This window comes from Pituophis catenifer, unplaced genomic scaffold (assembly GCF_029215685.1).
Source record: "Pituophis catenifer annectens isolate HBS135680 unplaced genomic scaffold, rPitCat1.0.hap2 SCAF_2, whole genome shotgun sequence".
NCBI classification, from domain to species: Eukaryota; Metazoa; Chordata; class Lepidosauria; order Squamata; family Colubridae; genus Pituophis; species Pituophis catenifer.
The window spans coordinates 109,511,815-109,535,776 of record NW_027256882.1 but is presented as its reverse complement, the minus strand read 5'-3'; positions in this window follow the sequence as shown (position 1 = coordinate 109,535,776).

Below are 23,962 nucleotides of genomic sequence, written 5' to 3'. Positions count from 1 at the left end.
TATTTGATGTCCAGGTGCTGGGTGTTCCACAGTACAAGGATTTTAATACCAGAATGGATGAGGTTCCCTCACTGAAGGAAGACTGAAGCACTTAAACATCTAACTTAACTAAAAGTGATCTTTCAACTGTCCCAGAGAGGACAACGTTCTTTGAGGCAGCCCTCAAGGTCTGGAGATTCTTTTCAGATCATCAAGCTCATTGGCCCAGGATGATTGGCTACTAATCCTACTTCAACTGGAACCTGTTAAAATGACCCTGCCTACAGCCTTGTATTTTTCCATTGCTTCATAGGCTTGAAGTATAATCCGCAATTCTTTTCCTGTTTGTGCCACATCTTATCTTGATCTTTCTAATAGTTTTTTCAAGTAGCAACATTTTCTATGGAGGATGGGAAAAGAAGCAAAAGATCTGAACTATATTAAGCTGGTGTTACACAATCTGTTTACACTGGCCATTTCAGATTCATAATGGGAGGGATTTGAAGTTCTCGCCAATATGTGCATTTGTATTCCTGTCAGCCGAACACAGTTTATTACTTCTACAGTAAATAAATGGATAGATTGTCATTTAACATGCAAACAGCTTTGTAAAGAACATTATTTGAATAATTGCTGCCTGATTTTTAACCTCTTTTTGGAGTGGGGCAAAATGTTTGAATATGTTATGAACAGCTCCAGTCCAGGTATTTTGGGTTACAAAGAATCTTTAGATTTAGTGTGGCTGACAGTCGATCTTTGGAACCAAAACTGCTTTGATCTCCTGTTAATGGCTGGGGATTCTGATTCCTTCCTGGTTCTGCAGAACCAATCCTGAAATTTTCCCTGGTGATGTCTGGTGATGTCACTAAATGATAAGTCTGAAGCTTTACATTTCCTAGCTGGCACATTGAATGTTAAAAACTATCTTGTTCTTTAGTGTGCAAAAAGATCCACAAAAAGTCAAAACCAATTAAATCTTTTTTCTGGATCGGAATAAAGAAAAGGAAACCCTAATCAAATTAAAATTTTAAAAAAAGCATGGTATGTTGTGTAAATATAATATGTAATTGACTAAAAGGTCTCACGAATATAGTGTATGGTATTTGTGATCCATGTTGCTTGCTGCATGTTGGTATAGATGTCTAGGGCTGAAAAATAGCATGTAAATATCTAATTAAATAAATACATCACAAATTCCACATTATGGTTGTGCAGAGATTTCTAACATCCAATTCATCGTAGTTCAACCAAACCACATTGCTTTGGCAAATTGTTAGCAATTAAAAAGTACGAAATGAAAATAAGTAGTGTATTACCAACTATGTTGTGCTACATACAGAAAGTATGTACAACTAGGCGCATTTAGAGGTCTTGAAGCAAAGAATTTCAAGCCACAGAAACAGATAAGGGGAAAATTATAAATTACAGAAGCTTTCCCCAATAACTGTCTTCATTCCCAACCACCATATCCATGTTGGTAAAAAAAATTATGACTGCTGTGATCCAATGCAACTGGAATCCAAGTCAGAAAAAAATGACATGAGACAATCAATTCCAGAGCAAATTCCATCTATTATCTCTATATAAGTCATTCCTTGACTGATAAATTATTAATGCTGTCAAGTCTCTTAACTCTTAGCAGCCGTATTGATTCTCACCAAAATGATCTGTTTTCAAGTTGACCTTTTAAGTTTTTCATTGGAGCGTTCATTACTGTTATAATCAATTCCATCCACCTTGTTCTTGGTTCTTCTTTCTACTTCCTTCAACTTTTCCCAGCATTCTCAAGGGAGCTTGAGAATTATTATTATTATTCACATAATAAGTTCAAAATATAATTGTTTGAGCCTGGTCATTTGTGAATGAAATTTTGGATTGATTTATGATTCATTTTTTAATTTGCTCTCTCCCCGCCCCCAGCAATCCTGTCAAATTCAAAGCATCAAGACTCTTTCTATCCTGTTTCTTCAAAGCCCAGTTTTCACAACCATTTTCAATTTTCTGATCCAGAGAGTGTCTTCTATAGAGTCTTTCTATAGAATGAGCCTAGCTATACATAAGCAATTGGCTTAGCAGAGAGAGGGAGAGTTGTTATATTAGAATAGTTCTACAGTATATTAGAATATTTCTTTTCAGTGTACTAATGTTGCCTGTATGGGAACGTATCAATAGCACTTATCAATAATATTCATTATCCCCAGCTACAGTCTGAAGAAGTTAACAGTGCTGCACAAAATATAATTGTATAACATCTCCATACTCAATCTTCTCTTCTGAACTAAACTGCATGAAATCAGACACCTCTGAACTGATTCAGAGGATTTTGATGCTTTTGTGAATGGGCAAAAACAGCTTGTTCTGAATTGGTTTGGAAATCCAAATCTAATCCAGCCAATTTGATTAGGACATGTTCATATCAAATCGAACTTTCTTTATATCAATGATTTGAATAAAATTTGATTGGTTTTCTGAATTGAATCTATAATTTGAACCAGATGTTACCTGATACAGATCTCGTATGTGATACTTCAGTGATTTAGCTGAACTTCTTATTACACCCTGAAGATTTTTCCACAGGAAAACCTTCAAATGAGCTTTATTATGACTGTTTCCTAATAGCTAACAGTCACTTATTGTTTCAATAGCTAATTAGATATGAAGTTTGATATAAGGACTTACACAAGCTGGGAAAGAAAAATTAAATGGATTTAAGCTTTTGCAATTGTGCACATAAGGATATATGCTTCACTTTCAAACATCTGTGGCAACACTTTCTGGAAACAGTTTCAAAAAGCTCTGCAAGGTATATTATTGCATATGATTTTTTCCCACAGCTGGATTAGAACAAAATAACCCTAGTAATAACTGATTTTGTGAACTGAACTACATTATATTAAAACTGTGTGTGACTTATTTTGTATGAATAAAAATGCTAATGTTAAACTTTACCGGCTTCAACATATAATCTGATTTATGCTATTATGTTAGAAATAAGTACTTACATATTTTTGCAATCACTGCTTGATGAATTCAATGTGCAAGGTGATCATGAAAATGGATCTAACATGCACTGAACTCAAACTAACTCCTACCCTCTCAAAAACAAAGTTTTTGCTAGTTGCTTGATTGGAGTTCAACCTTGAAAAGTCAAAAGCCTTTATAATCTGATTTGTTGTTTGGAAGCAATATGTGTGTGTATAGATTTGTAAACAATCAACAGTGCAAATAATTGAACTCATTCACAAATAAAATTTAGATTACATAAATATTTGTGAGTGTGTGTGTTTGCATGTGTGACTGTATATATTCAAATAATTTTTGTCTTGCTCTCTGCTCTTTTAATGGTTTAAACAGACTCCTCCTTTTTCTTTTTTTCCCTACGGCTGTTGTCGGTGCATTTTTCTTAAGATTTCCCAGGCGGATATGTCATCTTGTGATACAGCCCAGGGTTGCAAATGTCAGATCTTGATGTTTGACGTGGTGCATCTATTCCTTGGAGAAATATCACCTCAGGGAGGGGGGGTGCCGAGACTTGCATACTGGCATTTCTCAGCAATCACACACTTAAACCTTTAGCATTCTGAAAACACACCCAGGTAACTTAGAGAACACAGTGGTTGCAGCTGTCTAAAAAAAAAAAAAGATTGCAACAATAGCATCTATTCTCCTTCAACTGGTTTTGCTTTGTGTTCTGCCTTTGAGAGTTGAAAGGAATAGAAATATTACAGCAAATCAGCTTTCCTCATCTTGGTGCACTTTAAAATTGCTGGGACTAACACTTTCAGAGTTTCAGCTGGAAGAATAAGTTCTTGCAACTTAACCTGCTGCTCTTAGGAGTTTGCAGATCTTCTTAAAACTGCTGGCCCTTCATTTGTGTAGGCTTAATGTGCCTCTCTAAATTATGCCTTGGTTTTATTATGGTTATATATTTCTCACTTTTACTCCAGCAGGCCTTTTGTTTCAAGCACAGAACATATATACCATTCTAAACACTCATTGATTAATTAACATATCCTACACATTCATTATATAAGTCAATGTTGTGCAACCAAGAACCTCCAAATGCTTCTAAACTGCAAACTCCAACATCTCTCACCACTGATTTGTAAACCACTCAAGTATATTTAGTATTGAGAACCTTATGGCCATTCAGGTGTTATTGAAATAACATCTGGATGGCCATAAAATTCCCAATTTAAGTAGGCCAGTTTAGGCATACACTGGATGTAAACCCAATTAGTATATCTAATGGAAAGCTTTCAGTGCTGCTAGCCATTCTTGCAGCAGTGAGGGAAGGTTCAAAGCTATGCCTTATAAAAATTAGCCTTACTCATTTTGAGTCAGATGACAAGATGTTGTTTCTAAGTGTTTATTACATTCTGCCAAAGGGATCTTCTTTTGTAGAAGAATGCTGGTCAGATCTGAACATGTTTGCAGGGCTAGTTGGGTTTGGGCAAGAGAATGCTGGTATTGAGAGATGTTTTAACTTATTGTAGAACAATTGAGTGATTCCACAATCTCATTTTAGCTTCTTATCTGAATGGACGTTTCAACCACATGCCGTATTTTAATCCTCCCTTTGCAACCAGGAAAAGTTTCAGCCAGGAACCTTGATTTTTCTTGAATCTATCATTCTCTGACTTAAAAGTTTGGACATTTGTTGCACCTACATTAGCGGGAGAATCATCTCAATACTGTACATATATGTTTTATGATTATTTCGCTTTTTAGTTACATAGTGCTTTTCCGTTCTGTTAAATCATTTAACATAAGTCAGTAAATGTTGTAAACTGGATCTTTTAAAGAGAGTAATTTTTTTTATAATGATTTATTAGATTTTTTAAAAAAGGTATTCTAGACTAGGCTGCTTATGTATTTTTACTAACATCTGATCAAAAATTTTGTTTCTTGGATAGACATTGGGTTTGCTGGTTTTTTTTTTTTTTTGTCTCTAAGAGTAATAATAGAAGTGTTTCTGTATAATTGGAAGAAAATAAAGGATTAGGTAAACAATATACAGAGATACATTTGTGGTAACTGTTGAAAATATTGGCCCCCAACAAGTTTTTCTTTTTGTTCTTCTTTTCACACTCTCCCTACCTATATTCAAGATCATGTTGGCTGGATGAAAAAAGATTAAGTACACAGTTCCTACAGTAAATCTCATGACATTATTTCTGTAATGCAATCATGATGTTCCAGAAATTATATATGTGATGAAATCATCCACCGTTGTATTGGACAACTATGTAAGTGCTTTGAGCTCCTGCAGGGAAAGCATATATAAATCTAATAAATAAATATCTCACATATAAAAAAGACTCTGGGTGTATAGAGTTAGTCTGAATTTTACCAATCTAGTTCCAGAAAGATACAAAATGTGAAAATAAAGATTTTAGATTCTTTTTTTCCCTCAAAATAGCATGAATCAGAACAGAACATAGAGTTTAGAATCAAACTTACTAGTTTTGTTTTCTTTTTAAAATGACCTAAAATCAGGGGTGGGCTGCTGGGGGCTCACAGGGGTTTGGGAAAACCTCTAGCTAAGATTTTGTGCACTCACTCCTGGCTGGCCCCGCCCACCCGCTCCTTCCAAGAGTCCCCACATGGCCCGTTTTGTAAAAATAGTTGCATCTAATCAATCAAAAAAAGACAATATTTGTAGCCCAGATGTACATTTGCATGGCATTTTTTTTTAAAAAAAGGTAAAGCTTTCCCTTTCTAGTTCTCTCTAGGGGGTGTTGCTCAGCTCCATTTACTAGCCAAGGAAGCCAGCATTGTCCAAGCCACTTTCATGGTCATGTGGCTGGCATAACTATACAGCTGGAATTACCATTCTATCAAAGTGGAACTGCTAGGTTGGCAGGAGCTGAGGCAAGAATGGGAGCTCACTGTGTCATGTGGTACTTAGGTCTCAAACTGCCAACCTTCCAATCAACAAGACCAGCATCTTAACTGCTAGGCCACCTACATCATAAAACCTATCTATCGTTAAAAATAATCTTAATTACACACAAGGTGCAAATGCAGTCTGTGCATCTATGGATGATTTTGTTGTTAGTATCTGAACAAGCATGTCCATCTGTGGTTGGTTTTTCAGTGTCTTTCCCATCCCTTAACTGGAGAAATAAGAAATTGAACCTAAGCACCCAAACATAGTTTGTCACAGATCTATGATATCTGACATTCATATATTGACCCACAACTAATGGTTGTGGATGTCCATCAATAAGCTGATGCTTTGAAGTCCTTTTGGGCTACAGCTCCAAGAGTGATTGATGTAAAAAAGACCTCAAAACACAAAACTTGTATAGAAGTTTTCCTTCTCACATCCATGGCTCACGATTTTCAAAGCCAGAGGAGTCCAAAAATAATTAAAGGGGCTGAATTAATAACTCCTAAATAGTAAAGTGGAGGATGTTACTCCTGAGTTTGGAGAATCACTGCTCTTTATTTCAGAGTTTTAGGATTGTATCCTGAGCTCCCAATTCAGACAGGCTCTGAATAAAAAGGAAAAAAAAAAGGAGTTCAAATTCAAATGGGTGAAAGCAATGGACAAGACTGCTGTTATAATATTGACGTGTTAAGAAGATTATCTCCTGAATGCATGTCCATTCTCCTTCTTCGCTAAGTACAACATGTTATCATATAAATTAAAAAGAGAAAAATTCAACTTATTATGCAGCCCTTTGTTCATTATTGCTGACTTGTGTTTGAAAGGATCCTAATTTAAATCAGCAAAGTCTTCTTAAATTCAAAGACAGCTCCTGGTGACATCAGGGACATATCCATGAAGTTTTCTTGGCAGTGGCACAGAAGTAGTTCCCACTGCCTTTTTCCAGGATGTTTTTCAAATTACCGGTCTAGCCTATAGCTAGTTTACTCTTTACTTAAAAGTAATTTTTAATGAAGTGCCTAAGGAGGTGTTAGGATTACTATATCTATGGTAAAGTTAGTCATTGCAAAATAATTGTTGTTGACTTTTATGGAAGTATTTTATTTTCATTGAGTTCCTACACAAAAACAGACAACATGCACGCACATACACACCCTTTTCTCCATCAGCTGAAAGTAGGGAAGTGTACAAATTAATTATGCAGATATCTGAAATCACAGGCATATTAGCACATTCCAGTGCAGTTTGGGTTTGTTTAAACCATGATAGTGGTTTAATAGCACAGGATCTGTGTTATTCTATCATCTGCTGGAACTGATAGTTAGATTGATAGTAACTTATTGGAAACAAGTTAAAAAAATTCTAAACAGGAAAGTTTGAAAACTGCTAACAATGTAGTTCACCCTAGATGAACGTGATGTTCTCTAAATATCTTGTATATCTCTAACTACATCTCCCATAATTTTAAGAGCTGAAGCCCCAACTCATCCGGAGGGGAATAAGTTGAAGACTGATACAGTGGTTATTGTTCATGAAATGCCTGAGACTTTCTCACATATTGAGAAACTGAGAGTTTCTTACAAAAAAGAATCACTGAAATTAAAGATAGTTCTAGAAGAACTCTTGTGTATCTATAAATTGGGAATTACAGTCCTTGGTTCATGACGTAAACTATTTTTATTTCTTCTTAAATCCTATCCTATATTTCTGCACTGAGAGTATACCATTTGGAAGAAGGTATTTGTGTGTGCACTTGTGCTGCAAGTCAGTGTTGACCCCTTGAACCTTGCAACTACCTATGCAGCATTGGCAAGATTTTCAGAAGTGGTTTGCCACTACTAACTTCCTAGCACTGCGAAACAGTGACTGACTCAAGGTCACCCAGATGGATTTGTACCTAAGGCAGGACTAGAACTCCCTGTCTCCCAGTTTTGTAGCTTGGTATTTTAGTCACCACTCTGGCCAAACTGGTTCTCAGAAGATAAATTACAATTGACAAATCAAAGCATTACAAAATAGGAACTATTACGCCATAGAAAAGTTGTCAATTTTCTCTGTAGAGAACAATATATACAGTAGGGTATACCACACCGTAAGAGCCGTGTTGGTGCAGTGGTTAGAGTGCAATACTGCAGGCTATTTCTGCTGACTGCCAGCTGACTGCAATTTGGCAATTCGAATCTCACCAGGCTCATGGTTGACTCAGCCTTCCATCCTTCTGAGGTTGGCAAAATGAGGACCGAGATTGTTGGGGGCGATATGCTGACTCTGTAAAGCACTTAGAGAGGACTGTGAAGCGGTATGTAAGTCTAAATGCTGTTGCTATATTTTTAAATGTGGAACATATTCATATTTAAAGTATTCTCAATAAGCTGTGTGGCCAAGCAGAAGACTTGGTTTATATATTCCTTATATATTTCTTAGAAAGGATCCCTGAAAGGACAGGGGTCTGCTCAAAAGCTGCATGTCAATAATAGACTCCTAGTAATATATGTCATCTTTTCATAAGCAATTTCAGATACAGGTAGCCCTTTACTTATGACCACCATTGAGCCCAAAATTTCTATTACTAAATGAGACATTTGGTAAGTGAGTTTTGCCCCATTTTACAAACTTTCTTCCCAAAATTGTTAAGTCAATCATTGCGCTCGTTAAGTTAGTTACATGGTTGTAAAGTGAAACTGGTTTCCCCATATCTTTGCTGGTCCGAAGGTCACATAAGTTGATCACGGGACCACCGGGTTACTCCAACCATTATAAATGCATGCCAGTTGCCAAGCATCATGACTGGTACAACAGTCATAAGTGTGAAAAATGATCAAAAGTAATTTTTCCCATGCCGTTGTAACTTTGAACGGTCATTAAATGAACTGTTGTAAGTTGAAGACTACCTGTAATTGTCTGATCCATCTGAAGTGAGAAATGTTCTATAGATCTGTCTTTCATCTAGGATTGCTTAAATTATAGCAGGAGGTTCCCTCCTAGTCTACTAGGCTCTATTACAATTGCTACTTTGCAGTAGCAATGCTACTTGTTTGCCTGCTTGTTTTTTTATACATTGGAGTCTTTTCAAAGCTGCAGGAGCTGACTCTTTAAAAAATTCCAGTAAAAATGCTTCACCAAAGGCAGGAGTGACCTTGTTAGTATCAACCTTGAAACCTTTCCCAGCTCCTGGTGAGCCTTGTAAGACTGAGCCAAAAAAATTTCCCCCTAAGAAGCCTCCCCAAAGAGGTTTCTGTGTTTTCTCAGGGCATTTTTAAAAAAATATTCAGTTTCATTTGGTGCATTTCCAAATTAATATAGGTACGTTAAAAATCTTTCCATCCTTCTACAGCCAACTACCCCTGCTTCCTGAAATAATCCTTCTGTGAGAAGCTCCCACATAATGCTTTTTCCTAAGCTTTTGGTGAGGTGCAAAAAAGAAATTGTCAGCCACCAAAAAAAGTCAATTGTATAATAGAAAACAGATAATTTCCACACACACAATGTGACTTTCAACAGAGCACCACTGCACTGTTCTCTCCTTCCTTAGGTGTAATTTTACTTGGGGAAGGTTTTCCTCTGATTGGGCAAACCTATTTGGAGCGGAAGCTGCACTTCAGAAGAAATAAAAATGTGCAACTAGAGTGGATTATTTAAACCTGACCCAGACTGTCACTTCTCAATTTAAAAAAAATTAGGAACAGTCCAACTATTTATTGCCCATTAGAGAAGCAAAACAAGTAATAACCACAGTATAATCTTAGCTTTTCCAACTATTAGCCTAGTGTTAAAAACTGAGCAGAAAAACAGATCACTTTACCTAATAGTCATTACAGCGCTATTATCCTATAATATAATTTTAAGTTGTGCCAAAAAAAGAAAACACCTATCATTACAGAGGTGTTCTTTTTCTGGTTTCATAATTTTTCCCTCCCAAAACATGTTTTCTAGCTGAAGCTTGTTTGAAGCAAAGTTTTGTCATCCAGAACAAAAGAAATTGGCAACAGCTGCCGCCACTCACATATTACAATCTTAACCTACTTCATAATTTGCTGAGCAATAATTAAAAATGGACTTTTTGAAGCTCATTCAGCCATCCTAGAGAGTCCAGGCATCTTTCTTGGTCTGAATGGATGCCAGAAGAGAAAAAGTGCCATTCCTTGGTACAAAAGCACAAGTATTTCTAGGCTTAGCAAATCAGCAAATGTGTGCCACAATGTGTGTTTTTCAGGTAGCACAGCAAGATCAAAGTTAAGGATATCTGCTGCCCTCAAAATCAATCTTCCTACTGTCATTAAGCAACAATCCACATGGGGCTGTTGGTCAACATTAGTCCTTGAGACTTGTTTAGTAAAACTCATTACCTACATCCTGCCTCATTATGCTTATTACTACTGCTAGAACTACTGGGACTATTACTACTACTGAAAATGTGCTCATTGCCAACAGTGTTGTAGGCGCCAAACCCAATAATGAAGCTGATGATATTCACAATCATCATAATTAATGGGAAGGAAAAGAGTAAACAGTATATAACTTTTGGGCTGTGATCTTAGGGAAAGGATTAGGACTCAGGTATGCAAGCCTGCAGTCTTAACACTAAACACTAGAGCAGTTCCTGAGATACACAGTATGTACAAGATTAGCTCTGCTTCAGGCTTGGAGGAAACTGTGCGTAGTACTTGGAACTGCTATTGAATCTGAAGACCAGTGGCAATTGGCTGATGCTCAGACCTGTGCTGTATATAGTTCTGGGCACCTCATTCAGAACAGTGTAAAATAGAGCTAGAAAATGAGTAGAATGGGAAAATCAAAAAGATTGGGATGTCAAACATGTTCCCTGTGAGAAAAAGCTAAACAGTTTGGGTCTGTTGACTTTAGTGCTCATGTACCCACATACACACTACTAAGGGACGACATGTTCAAATCAACTAAATCATATGTGGCAGGGAGAAAGTAGACAGGGACTTTTTCTCCTTCTTGCAAAATATTAAGATTAAGAGGTACCCTACAGTATTAACTGAAAGGAGATTTATAACAGGCAAAAGGCAATACGTACTTCTTCACACATTGCATAACAAATTTCTGAAATCCATTGCTGCAAAATATGATGAATTAAATTGCAAGGAATCTTGACTGGCTTGAAGACTGAACTTAGAAGAACAAGATGTCCTTCAATAGAGAGATTATATCAAAAATTGGCAATTCTCTACTAATAACAGTTCATTTAGTGACCGTTTGAAGTTACAACGGCACCAAAAGAAGTGACTTATGGCCATTTTTCATACTTACAATCATTGCAGCAGCCCCATGGTCAGATGCTTGGCAACTGACTCATATTTATAACCGATGCAATGTCCTGGGGTCATGTGATTCCCCTTTTGTAATCTTCTGACAAGCAAAGTCAATGGGGGAACCAGATTCACTTAACAACTGTGTTACTAACTTAACAACTGCAGTGATTCACTTAACAACTGTGGCAAGTAAAGTCATAAAATGGTGCAAAACTCATTTAACAAATGTCTCACTTAGCCACAGAAATTTTGAGCTCAATCGTGGTCGTAAGTTGAGGACTACCTGTACTTAAGAAGGAAAGCTATAGGGCAAGTATATAATTTGGGGGATTCTTGGAAAGCCTACATCACAAAAGAGTTTAGCTCAGCAGTGTGAAACAGCTGCTAGAATGGCTAACAAAGAAGTGGCTTGCATCAGAAGAAGTAGTATATCAAAGACATGGGTGAAACCACATCTGGAGTGCTACATCTATTCTGGGTACTATATTTCCATAAGGAAATTAACAGATTCAGAACATGGTAATAAAGATGACAAAGGACTTGAGAACATATCCCATATGAATACACAGAAAAAAATGGGATGTTCAGCCTGAACACTGCTGGGAGAAATAGGGAAGATTATCAGAAAGTGTTTTCAATTGCTATTGAAACAAAGACCAGAAATAATAGGTGAAAATTACAATCATCTTAGTTTCATTTATTTTCCTGATGTTACAAACTGTAGTATGGTTGAAAGAGTGGTTGTGAGAACTGCATTTTTGGAGATTTTTAAGAATAGGTTTGATAGACCAGTGGCTTAATTGTTTTTCCCTGCATATTGGATGATTGGACTACATGATCCTTACCATCCCATCCCATCCACTTCCATAATTCTGTATTTCTATGATGGTTACAGATAAAGATGGCTTTAAAAGGGGACAGGGTAAAATTTAGGTATTATTAGTTTTGAACATTCCTTTGATTGGAAATAACATCCTTCCAAATACTAATTGCAAATACCAAGAGCAAAGAATGGAGAGAGTATATATATCACCATCTTTTATTCATGAGCATCCTAGAGACATCTGTTTGGGAATGGAGGAAACAAAATGCTGGACTAAAATAGTCTTAGCCTAATCTAGCAGGGCTATGGTTATGTTTTTGTGCTCTTAGACCTTTAATTGTGTTTAGTTTCTTGTACTATGCCATATAGAGTCTACTCTAGACCCATTAGATTTAAAACATGTAACATATTTTGCAATCTGCATGTCATTTTAAAAGAGAAAAAAAATCAATTAAGATTGCATATTGGAAGGTGGAAATTTTAGCTTTTTAGAACTATTTCAATAGTGCTTAGTTGTTTTCGCTGCTTTTACCAGTTACTGTATATCCTGTTTTGTAATCCAGATTTAGATCAAATTATGAATTAACAGGTAATTTGCAGCAATTAATTAGCATATTTAGGGTAATTCACTCTGAGGAAAAAACACTTTACTTTTACTTTATCAAAAAATACCTGCTCTTTTAAAAATGTTCATTAAAACAAGTGGCAGGGGAATGACCAATTCTACATATAATCAAGTTGCTCACTTTAAGAAATATATGAGAAGAAAAATGTGCTGGGCTAGATCAAACATTCAGGATATCCTACTTATAAGAAAACTCACAGAGTGCAGGAGATAATTTCTTGCTGTTTCCACCCATCCCAACCAAACTGGAATTCAGAAACCTCATGTTTCTTCACACAGCAATTCTATATAATCCTTCTCTCTGATAGCTATTGACAGGACTGTCTTCTTTGAGTTAGTGTAATGTAGAGAGAAGAGTTCTGGATTAAGACTCGGTGCACTCTAGGAATCAAATTCCACCTCACTCATAAGACTCACTTTCTCCTATTTCAACCCAAGTTGTTGTGAGAATGAAATCGGAATCATATGTGCTTCCATGAGTATCTCACAGATAAAATAGATATAGTCATAATAAACCAATTTAAATGCCAATTAATCTCCACTTTAAACTTGTCTTATTTACCAGTCTTCAACTTAATTTTGCCTTATTCAACAATTTATGGTGATTTGATGAAATAACATTCATATAAAACTATTATGGTAAATATAAACCAAAATCTATAATCTATATATATCACCAAAACTGTCGTGTCTATTTCTAACCTTCAATTGAGTAAAATTAGAAAATGTAGGACAATAATAATTGAACCAAGATAATTCAAATGGGCTAATTTACAGACTGCCAGAACCCATAACTCTCCTGGGAATAAAATTTGGGGATGTTGTGGCTGTTTTAGTACCAAAGTACCTTTCAACTATACTTCCTAAAAATCCATAGGTTTCAATGGCATAAGGGAAATTGGGAGAGGTGTATGCCCACATCCCTCTGACCCTGTGTCCAATCAGCTGATGGAAAGGCACAATGAGTAAGTGTTGATTGGCTGTTTGGGAGAAAGGCAAAAATTTGAAGGGTAAGGCTGACTTGGGGAAAAGAGGAGTATAAACAGTCAATGGGCTCCTGGAGGGAACTTCCTCCAACTTCCTTGCTGGAGGGAAGGGCACCTTGTGGTCACACCAGAATGGGGAGATCTATATTCCTCATTGTCCACTGCTCCCTTTGTTCCCACTCCCAGTAATGTTGCAGGCAGTTCTGCAGGTCAGTGGAGAAGGAGAAGAAAGCTTCATCAGGGCACTCCTGTGGGTTATGAGGAGATGGAAGAAGCACAAACCTATATTATTGTTGGAAAGAGCACAACTGAGAGGCCTGCTGGAAAGGTAGGACTGGTAGGGGATACCAGCAGCTGATACATGAGCCCTCTTTCTCCTTAGAGGGAGGGGCCCAGGAGGAATGCCAAAAGGGGGACCAGGATGCAGTTTTCCTTTGGGTCTCCAGCTGCCTTGGCTCCTCTTCCTCTGCAAAATGGCAGCCAATTCTGTGAGCCAGTTGTGGAGGAGGACGTGATGGCTTCACTCCTAAGGACAAGCCTATATTATATGTGGAAAGAAGAATGATCCAATGGGTTACAGATTGTCTACTAATACCTAATTTAGCATATTCCATCGAGATGTTTGTGTCCCATTAGTAGAACTTTTTAATAGCCTGGGTAGTAATAGGAAGGCAGTGCAGAGAGTGGTGAGGACAGCAGAAAAGATTATTGGTAGTTCACTTCCTTCTGTCCAGGCCAATAAGAGCTTCTTATAGCGCTCTCTCTCTCTCTCTCTCTCTCTTTCTCTCTCTCTCTCTGTGTGTGTGTGTGTGTGTGTGTGTGTGTGTACTGTGTATATATCATGTGTATACTGTATGTGTATTATGTATGAGTATGAGTATATTTATACTTTCTTTTGAGAGCAGGCGACAGAATTTCATTTTTAATGTGTGCCAGTGTGCTCCAGTAAAAAGTAACAATAAAGCTTACTTTATCTTATATATTCTTATAATTCTATAATTATCATTTATGAAAGATCCAGTAAGACTCCCAGAGAAGGATGAGTGAGTGTTGATAGTTCACTTTTTGCTTATTCTACCTTGTTCCCATAAGACCTCACCCCATACTTTTCTTTAGGAAGCAGAACTTGCACATGGTGTGGTAGTTTTTTAAAAAATCACATTTTCCTCTAAAATAAGCATCCCATGAATACATATATAATGGATTTGTTCTAAGGATAGTTTTTAATTAGAGCAACTGAAATTTAAAAAGAACTTTTTCTATATTTTAGTTCTGGCTCCATCTGTACAAGGGGATGATATAGACCAGGGGTCCCCAACCTATGGACCGTGGCCTATTTGAAACTGAGCCACGTGAGTGGCCACCTGGCATGTATACATGTGTGCGCACACAGTCCTTTTCACAGAACGTCACAAGGGCTTGTGGCCGCACTAGCATGAGCATCATAAGTGTTGTTGGCACCACTCACATGAGCAACATTTCGAAGGGTTCTTTTTTTAAAAAAAATTGATCCATGGAAAAGTTTTGTTATCATAATCTCACAATATTGCTGTTAGATTGGTATGGTAAGCCCCTTGCAGCCTTCAAACATAAAAATGATAACCTTTACTCTTTCTTTTCTTTTGGTATTTATCTATAGGATTTTCCAATTATGTCTGACTAATTTTGCACAAAGTCATTATTTGAAGTAATTTGTCTAAGTATGAGAGGCAACACCTTCACCTTCCCTGGAAGGTAGGTGGAGGAAACGTCATAACCTGCTCTGCTTTGGCATGAGTTATTAAGCGGTCACAGGAGCTCAAATGAAGGGGGAAATGAGTAGCTAAGTCATTACATGTCAAAAGAAGATGACAATGATGAAGAAGACGTCTTCCAATGCTATCACAACATGAATTAATCATAGATAAGATCAAAGTTGGATTTTCTTTAAAGTTCACTTTTTCCCAGAGACATTAATGACATTACAGACTGTGGGAGGGAATGATTAGTCATGTATAGAAAAGATTTTTTTTAAAAAAAACATCTTGGCTTCAATACACTGGAAAGATGTTAGCTATGAGAGCATCAAAAGGTTCAAAAACAGGCTCTGGGACATATATAAATGGTTTTATTTTATTAGAGAGCAAACTTCACTGTACTGGGATGACTCTCAAAGCTCTAATTAAATTATCTCCATTGGGACAATTACCACTTCCATTGATATAATAAGCTGGTTTGACAACTGGTTCTTTCTGCTGCAAAACTGAAGTGGATCCCTGGCTGAAGCTCCTTTGTATGGTTTCCACTGGTAAGCTATAAAGCAGGACCAGGACTGAAGGAAACATCTGACTCACTGTTCTGATGGCACAGAAAAGAAAGAACTTCAACCACATCTCATCAGCTTTCCTCTCTGCCCTATGCAAAACTAATATTCCTCCAACAACAAGCATTTTCAAAATAATAGTCCTCTGTATTTAAGGCTAATCAGAGCGGGCGCCATCCAACTTGCAAAGGTAGCAATTTTCCTTCATTAAAGCCAAATAAGGAGAGAGAACTTTGGTATTCCCCAGGGCAAATTACAAGGTGTTAATAATAACAGTATAATGGCAGCAATTTTCTAGCTTTGCCCAAACTTATAATCTACTCTGAGTGCCTCATAGGATTGTCTGTGAGTTTACATAAAGCCCAAGTATTAGCCCCCCAAAATTGTTAATTTTTACATCATGTCTGCCTTGAAGTTTGCAGTGATGTGGTAATTGTTCTCTCCCCAATGAGAAACCTCTTCACTAGCAAGTTGCAACACGATCGTTCAGAAAGGCCTTGCTTCTTGTTAGGCAAAATGAATACTGCATACTGGAAAGAGATGAAACATCCCTCTCAATGAACTGGGCAAACTGTGAGCACAAAAGTCTGAGATGGAATTTCTCTTACCACTCCTACCTGCAGAATGAATTAGCTTAAGTGATTACCACAGGACTTCAGACAAAAAAACAAATGTGCCAATTATCCTTGTATCCATCTCCTAATTACTTGCTGAAATCCTACTAGGACACCATGATCGAATGCCACATGTTGACAGAACAATGACTCACTAACTGTATTTTTTTCTCATCTTTAATGCACCAACATACCAGAAGTTACCCGAGATGGAGGGAGAAAAAAAAAACTTTCTTTTTTTTTTCTTTACATGTGCATGGTCACAGGACATAAAACTGCTCACATTTTTCTTGCTAATTTGTAGATTTGGTGCTTGCCTAAGGTTTAGAAGAATGACAGAAAATCAGTTGCGGAAGGGTTTTTTGGGGGGGGTTTGTTTTGTTTTGTTTTGTTAGAAATTTCATAGTGAACATTTCTTCTATAAAACGGAGCTGGAAATGAATATGAAATAGACTGGAAAATGAATAAAGAAAAAAAATCATTCATTTTGCCATCTTTATGTCACCTTATCTAATTTTGCATTTGCCCAAGTCATCAATTTAGCCAAACTTCAAAATTCTTGCTCTTCTAACTTTTAAAAAGCTTAATATTCAGAAAAAGCCTGCCCAAAATGCAACTATTTATGAAAGTTTTAAAGGAAGTTTATTAGGATGCATAACCAAAACTTTAAAGAGACAAACAAAAATGCTTATGTTAGGAAATGTGATTTTTTAAATCTTTTATTATTATTATTTTTAAAATCTGAACTGATTTCGAACAATGGGGGGGAAAAAAACCCTGAAACATACTGCCACTCGCAGTTTGTAAATCCCAGGGCTGTGGTAGTATGCTAAAGATTCTACAGCCTGATGATCACAACAAGGTCAACAATGGCAATCACAAAAATCATATATTACCCTCTTTTTTGGGGGGAGGGGGTCTGGATTTATCATGAATTAGGAGGCATGAATTTGTGATTAAAAACTTGAAAATTGAGTTTTTATATGGAAATATTTGAATTAACACACACTCATGTATCCCAATTAATAAACTGTAGGGATATATATGAGCTTAAATGGACTCCAGAGGATGGTAGAGGACAGGAAGGCCTGGAGGAAAGTTCTCCATGGGTTCGCGATGGGTTGGACATGACTTCGCAACTAACAACCACAACAGCAATAACAACAAGAGATATAGAAAAGTCTAAATTTTCAAAAGTGAAGTAAGAAGGGATGAAGACTCCTCTATTAGAGGAAGTTGTTGTTTCAGGCATTCTTCAAATATATCTATGGATATTGCTGCTCAATGTGTTAACCTGAATATATTTATAATTCCATTTCATATTTACAAACTCAAAGCAACCAAAGTCAGTTTAGAGTTGGGGGAGGTGGTCTAAATTAAATAAAATAAATGAAATAATTGAGGGAAGACTAAAAGTGACCCCTATTATTCCTCAAATATGGTAGACTATAACCATCATTATCATCACCACATGTACAAATAGATGTCCCCAATCCTAGAGCTAAGCAAATCTTCTAAGAGATGATTTGATTTGATTGAATTGCCCAATCAAGTAGATTCACAGATCAAAGCTTAGACCAGCTTTAACGCAACAGAACGACTCCAAAATAATTCAGACATTGAATGGCTTCGCTCAGATGTTTTCATATAATTTTTAAAATGTTGCCATTTTATATTGGCAGGGGGTACTTTTTAGCAGTAATTTGATCCGTTCCTCTATTGTTATCTGCTAGTTTGATGACTATTGTACTGTCTTCTTTTTTAAAATATGTACAACCGATCTTTCAAAATTTTGCTAAATTAAAATCCATGAAAATATCTAACTGAAAGTTGGTAGATCTTTTCTAAAGGGTTTACCATTCTGACTATTTACATCTTATTCTGCCAAAAATGACACAGATTTTAGGCATTTGGAATTTTCCCCATGATACCCTACACAGTCATATTCTTACTTGAATTCTATGTTTGGATCTCAAAGTGGCTTAAATAGATTTGATTACCCCTGAATCTTAAATCACAAACTCAAATTGAACATGCCCTCTTTGGATTTCTGATTTGAATCTAACCAAAGCTGATCTGCATAAATCTATTCAAAACCTTTTTTTCCACTTAATAAGTAGCTTTTTATATATGTATAGTTCTCATTCACATATGGTAAACTCAAAATGTAAGCAACTTTCTCAATAAAAAATTGCTTGGGATATATTCATATAGTTCTTTACACAGAGCAAGAGATAGATAACCCATCATACTATCAGGTTATCCCTTGAAGCATCTAATTTAATTAAAATTTAAAAGATGAGATTGCAGTTTCATAAGATACTGTGAGAACATGTAGCTGGTGTTTATGCATATGGCCTATTTTATACTGATGTATAATTTTTTGCCCTACTTTCTTTTTGATAAATCCTTGCTGACTGGCAATTATATTCATCTTTATAGCTTTTTCTTTGGGAAAATATTCTTCTCTAGGGTGGTAACAATTGTTCTTTACTTTTGATTAAATTACCTTCACTTTCACTGCTAATTTAGTGTGAGTGATATTTTCTAATTGCCTCCTTGAATTGAATTTGACTTCTGGTGAATATATGATATTTTTATGTGGTCTTTGCAACAATTTTGAAGTCTTTTGCTATTGCCATCAGTGGTGGGTTGCCCCCGGTTCACACCGGTTCTATAGAACCGGTAGTAAAACCAGCGGGAGGCTCCGCCCACTGAACCTGATGTCATGAAAACGCTTCTGCACATGCGCAGAAGTTTCTGCGCTTGTGCAGAAGAGTGCACGTGTGAGCTAAGCAAGCAAGCAGCCCCACTGCGAACTGGTAATAAAGGTAAGTAGAACCCACCCCTGATTGCCATCTTTTTCAGTTGGCCAGTCTAGCCTACAGATCTGAGGTTTCTTTCTGGTATCCTATCTAAACATTAATCAGAACCAATCTTACTTAGCAATAATAATAACACTTAGACTATTGTTTACAGCCCTCTCTAAGCGGTATACAGAGTCAGCATATTGCCCCCAACAATCTGGGTCCTCATTTTACCCAGGATGGAAGGCTGAGTCAACCTTGAGCCTTTGTGAAATTTGAACTGCCAAATTGCAGGCAGCCGGCAGTCAGTAGAAGTAGCCTGCAGTACTGCACTCTAACCACTGTGCCACCATACCACCATGGCTCATACTTAGCTTCGTTTGAGATCAGACATCAACCAATAATGGTAACTTTGTAACTTATCATTAGTTTTATTTATAATTTTACAGTTAATAATTTGGACGGAGAGTATTTGACGGATGAACAGATGAGATATAATAATACATGTCTGAGCTAAAAGGTTTTTCAGACTTGTTCAATTGTTTGACGAACTTCATACATTTCTAGTTTTGGACTGGAGAAACAGAATATCCATCTGAAGGGTACCAATCAGGATTAGTAATTTAATATCTATTAATTTCTATTTCACTTGCCTTCACTACATTCTTCCTACCTAGGAATAACTACTGTCATCACACCTTCAATAACCAGTAAAATTAGTTGCACCTGAAAGTGTTTATTTTTCTGGAATGACAAATGCACTTGGCAGGAAGACATAACCTTGTTTCCTAGCACCTGTAATAAGACAGATTGCAAAATATTATTATGTAGTTATACCAAGCCTATAACTTATGGTTAAGGGGGGAAAATAATCATTTAACTGGATGATTCATGCACAACATGAGAAATTAAACTTGGTCTGCCTTTATGATGTTAAATAACACTATCAAGTAACATGTTTCATGTAATGCACTAAACCACCCTCTGGGCTGCACTAGATATCCTGGTGCTAATGGGGGGTGTGTGTGAAAAACAAACACAAATAGCATCAGCTGGGGGGGATGACAAATAATTTTTAGGATCCCAGCTGATCCAAGGGAGGAATTTAACCTATACCTATACCTGCAAATCTGAAGGAAATAATTTGGCTGAAGGTTTATTTGCATTGGAGAAAAGTCATTATTGGTGTTAAGAAAATGAAGATAATTTTTACAAACTCTTTGCCAAAAGGCTATGGCAATTAGCTTCCATGATTAGCTCCATGGCTCCTAAGAGGAAGAAATTGCTGGAAACGTCTGGAGGAAGTTGGAGGATTCACTCATTTTTCCCCCTCTGTTCACAAATTTGACATAAAATATTCATCAAATTTACAGTATATGCCTACCCAACTCATACAGGGTGACACTGGATAGCGTGTATCAATGAAAAGCCACAATTGTTTGCTATTGGCTGATTTTGCCAAAAACTGAAAGTTAAATGTTGTAAAATGCAATCACATGACCTCAGGATACTGTAAAAGGATATACTGTAAATGCAGTCCAGTTTCCAAGCATCTGACACGTAGTCACATAATTGTGGTGGGAGGGAGGTCCATTCCTGGGGAGGTCCATTGTGACTTTGAATGGTCACTAAGTGACCAGTCGTAAGTCAAGGACTACCTGTAATTACAGTCCAGCAATCAATCATACCAAACGAAAAATCTTAGGAGGGAGAATCAGCATAGTTTCTGGAACAGTAACTCTTAACTCACTAACCTTTTCAATTTCTGTGTTATACATATTTACTGGGAATTAGTTTATGGAACTCAAGTGGGATTTCTTTTTTGTGCCACTAGAGTTCTTAAAACAGTGACAAGCCTCTAGATAAAAAGAGATTTGGTGCTAACTGACCAAGAAATGGAATCTGAAGTTATAACAGATAATTCAGTGAAAATATTGACCCAACAACCTGATTAGCATATTGGGCTAAGCCCAGGGGTGAAATCTAAAAATGTTTGCTACCAGTTCTGTGGGCGTGGCTTAATTAGTGGGCAGAGCTTGGTGGTAAGGTGACTGGGAGGACGTGCTTGTTGGTCAGGTGGGCGTGGCCAAGTCAATGTCACTTCTTTGCCCTTTTTTAACCTACAAAACACAACACAACACAACTGGCTCACCCACAATATAAAAGCAGCTGTGTTAGACCCAAAATGGCCCCTGCAACAAGCAGGAACCTCACACAACCACAAAAATCCCCAAAAACCAACTTTCACACTTTACACACACAAAATTCCACATACAGCTTTGTGAGATTTTGTGTGATTGTGTAGTTAGAGTGAAACACTACAGAAACACACTAAATCTCAGAAAGCTGCACAAATATTATTTTATTTTAATTTATTTTTATATAAAAGCAGCTAAATTTAAAACTTCCTAAACTTTAAATGGCTAGGTCTAAAAAAAGAACAACTAAAAAAAACCCCAATTAACTACTTTTTTAAAGCGCCCAAAGGGGAAAAAAACTTACCCAACTGAACAGGGGTCTCCAACCTTGGCAACTTTAAGACTTGTAGAGTTTTGCTGGCTGAGGAATTCTGGGAGTTGAAGTCCACAACTCCCTGCCCGTTTGATTGCAGGCAGGGAGACTCAGTTGCTTGCTGATGCAATCGATTGCAGGGATTACAGCAAGGCGTTGCGACCAGCAGCTAAAGTAGTTATAAGTATTGCTTAGCACATTGTAAGCCACCCTGAGTCTCCGGAGAAGGGCGGCATATAAATCAAATTTAAAAAAAAAAAAAAAAGTAAGCAAGCTGTGGGGGAGGGAAGGGGAGGGATTTTTGCTACCGATTAGCAGGTAGAGCCATTTAAAAGGAAAAAAAGTTTTTTTTCTTTTGCATGGCTCTGGCGATCCAAGCTGCAACTCAGCTGGGATCTCAGAGCTTGCTGGTCAGAGCCATTTAAAAGAAAAAAAAAAGGCTCTGATGATCGCGCGGCTCAGCTGGGCATGGGGGGTGGGGGCAGGGATTTTTGCTACCGGTTCTCCGAACTGCCTGCCGCCATCGCTACCTACTTGCCCGAGCCGGTCCGAACCGGGAGCATTCCCTGGCTAAGCCATAATACGAATTTTTGGTCTTGGTTTAATACAATATAAACTTTATATCTTAGAGTTATATTTGAAAGCCAATTTAGTGTATTTTACAAACCATGTATTGTTAAGTGAACATTAAAACAGGCAAAATCTATAGGGAATAGTTAAGAAATAGCAATAGCACTTAGACTTATATACCGCTTCATAGTGCTTTACAGCCCTCTCTAAGCTGTTTTACAGAGTCAGCATATTGCCCCCAACAATCTGGGTCTTCATTTTACCAACCTCGGAAAGATGGAAGGCTGAGTCAACCTTGAGCCTGGTGCCAAACTGCTGGCAATCAATAGTCAGCAGAAGTAGCCTGCAGTACTGCACTCTAACCACTGTGCCACCACGGTTCTTACTGCGCTAAATGAATCTTCTATTGGCCTTTCAGATATGGCTTTGCCTCTACACTTGGGGATCTAACTCCAGTGGGAAGCCTATTCAATGGTAGCACTGTTATAAAGGAAATGTAATTCTGCCATTGATTTATGCTTTATATATCATTGTTTTTATTTGCATTTTGTTAATTGCTTCTGAGTGTTGCTTTAACTATTGTGAGCCACGCAGAGTTATATGTGTGAGATACTGTAGGCAGTATAATAAATTGAATACATACATACATACATATTGTAGCTTTGATAATGAGCCTCTAGTTGAGTAACAATGCAAAAAGAAGCAACCAAAACTGAAGCTGGAAGGATACCCCAGTGAACAGTCGTGGGTTGTCCTCAGTTCGCACCGGTTCTATAGAACCGGTAGTAAAACCGGCGGAAGGCTCCGCCCACCGACCCCGACGTTATCAAAACACTTCTGCACTTGCGCAGAAGAGAGAGTGCGCACGCGGCCCTGCTGCAAACCGGTAGTAAAGGTAAGTAGAACCCATCCCTGCCCATGAACAAATAAAAACATTTAGAAAAATAGTAAGGGCAATTACAGAAAGGCAGAGGAGATATTAAATAAAATAGATTTTCTAGGAGAAATCTGATTGGATAGCTATCTAGGCATTAAAGACCTCAGTACCAAGAACTGCACTTGGGATTCATTGTGGGAAAAGAGCCATGTTAATCAGGAAGAGACTGGTAGCATTTGATTAAAAGCTGCAACTTTTCATGAGCTGCAGCCCACTAGATTGATGTGGGATTTAAATCGGAATGCTGCAGTGTGAAGAAAGGAGAAGAGAGGTTGATTATAAGATGCAGGACACATGCAAGATAGATTACAAGTACTTTATCAGCGAATTGTTCTAATGGGTAACTTATTACTTGCAGGACACAAAAAGAATGAATTTTGATGGCAAAAGTTAACCAGAAAGTTAACCAGAACTGTATTCTTACTCCTGGTTCTGACAGCTTGCATATATGAGTTATCTTGACCATGCCAAATTGCCAGCTTATAAGTGAACAGTGGTCATATTTAATTATAATAATAAATAAATGTTTAACTAGAATTTTCCATAATTTTGGTGATTTGAGAAAATGGTCACATAATATTTCATGTTCTCTATGTTGTTCTCTTGCTTTATTCAGTTAACCGGAATACTACATCA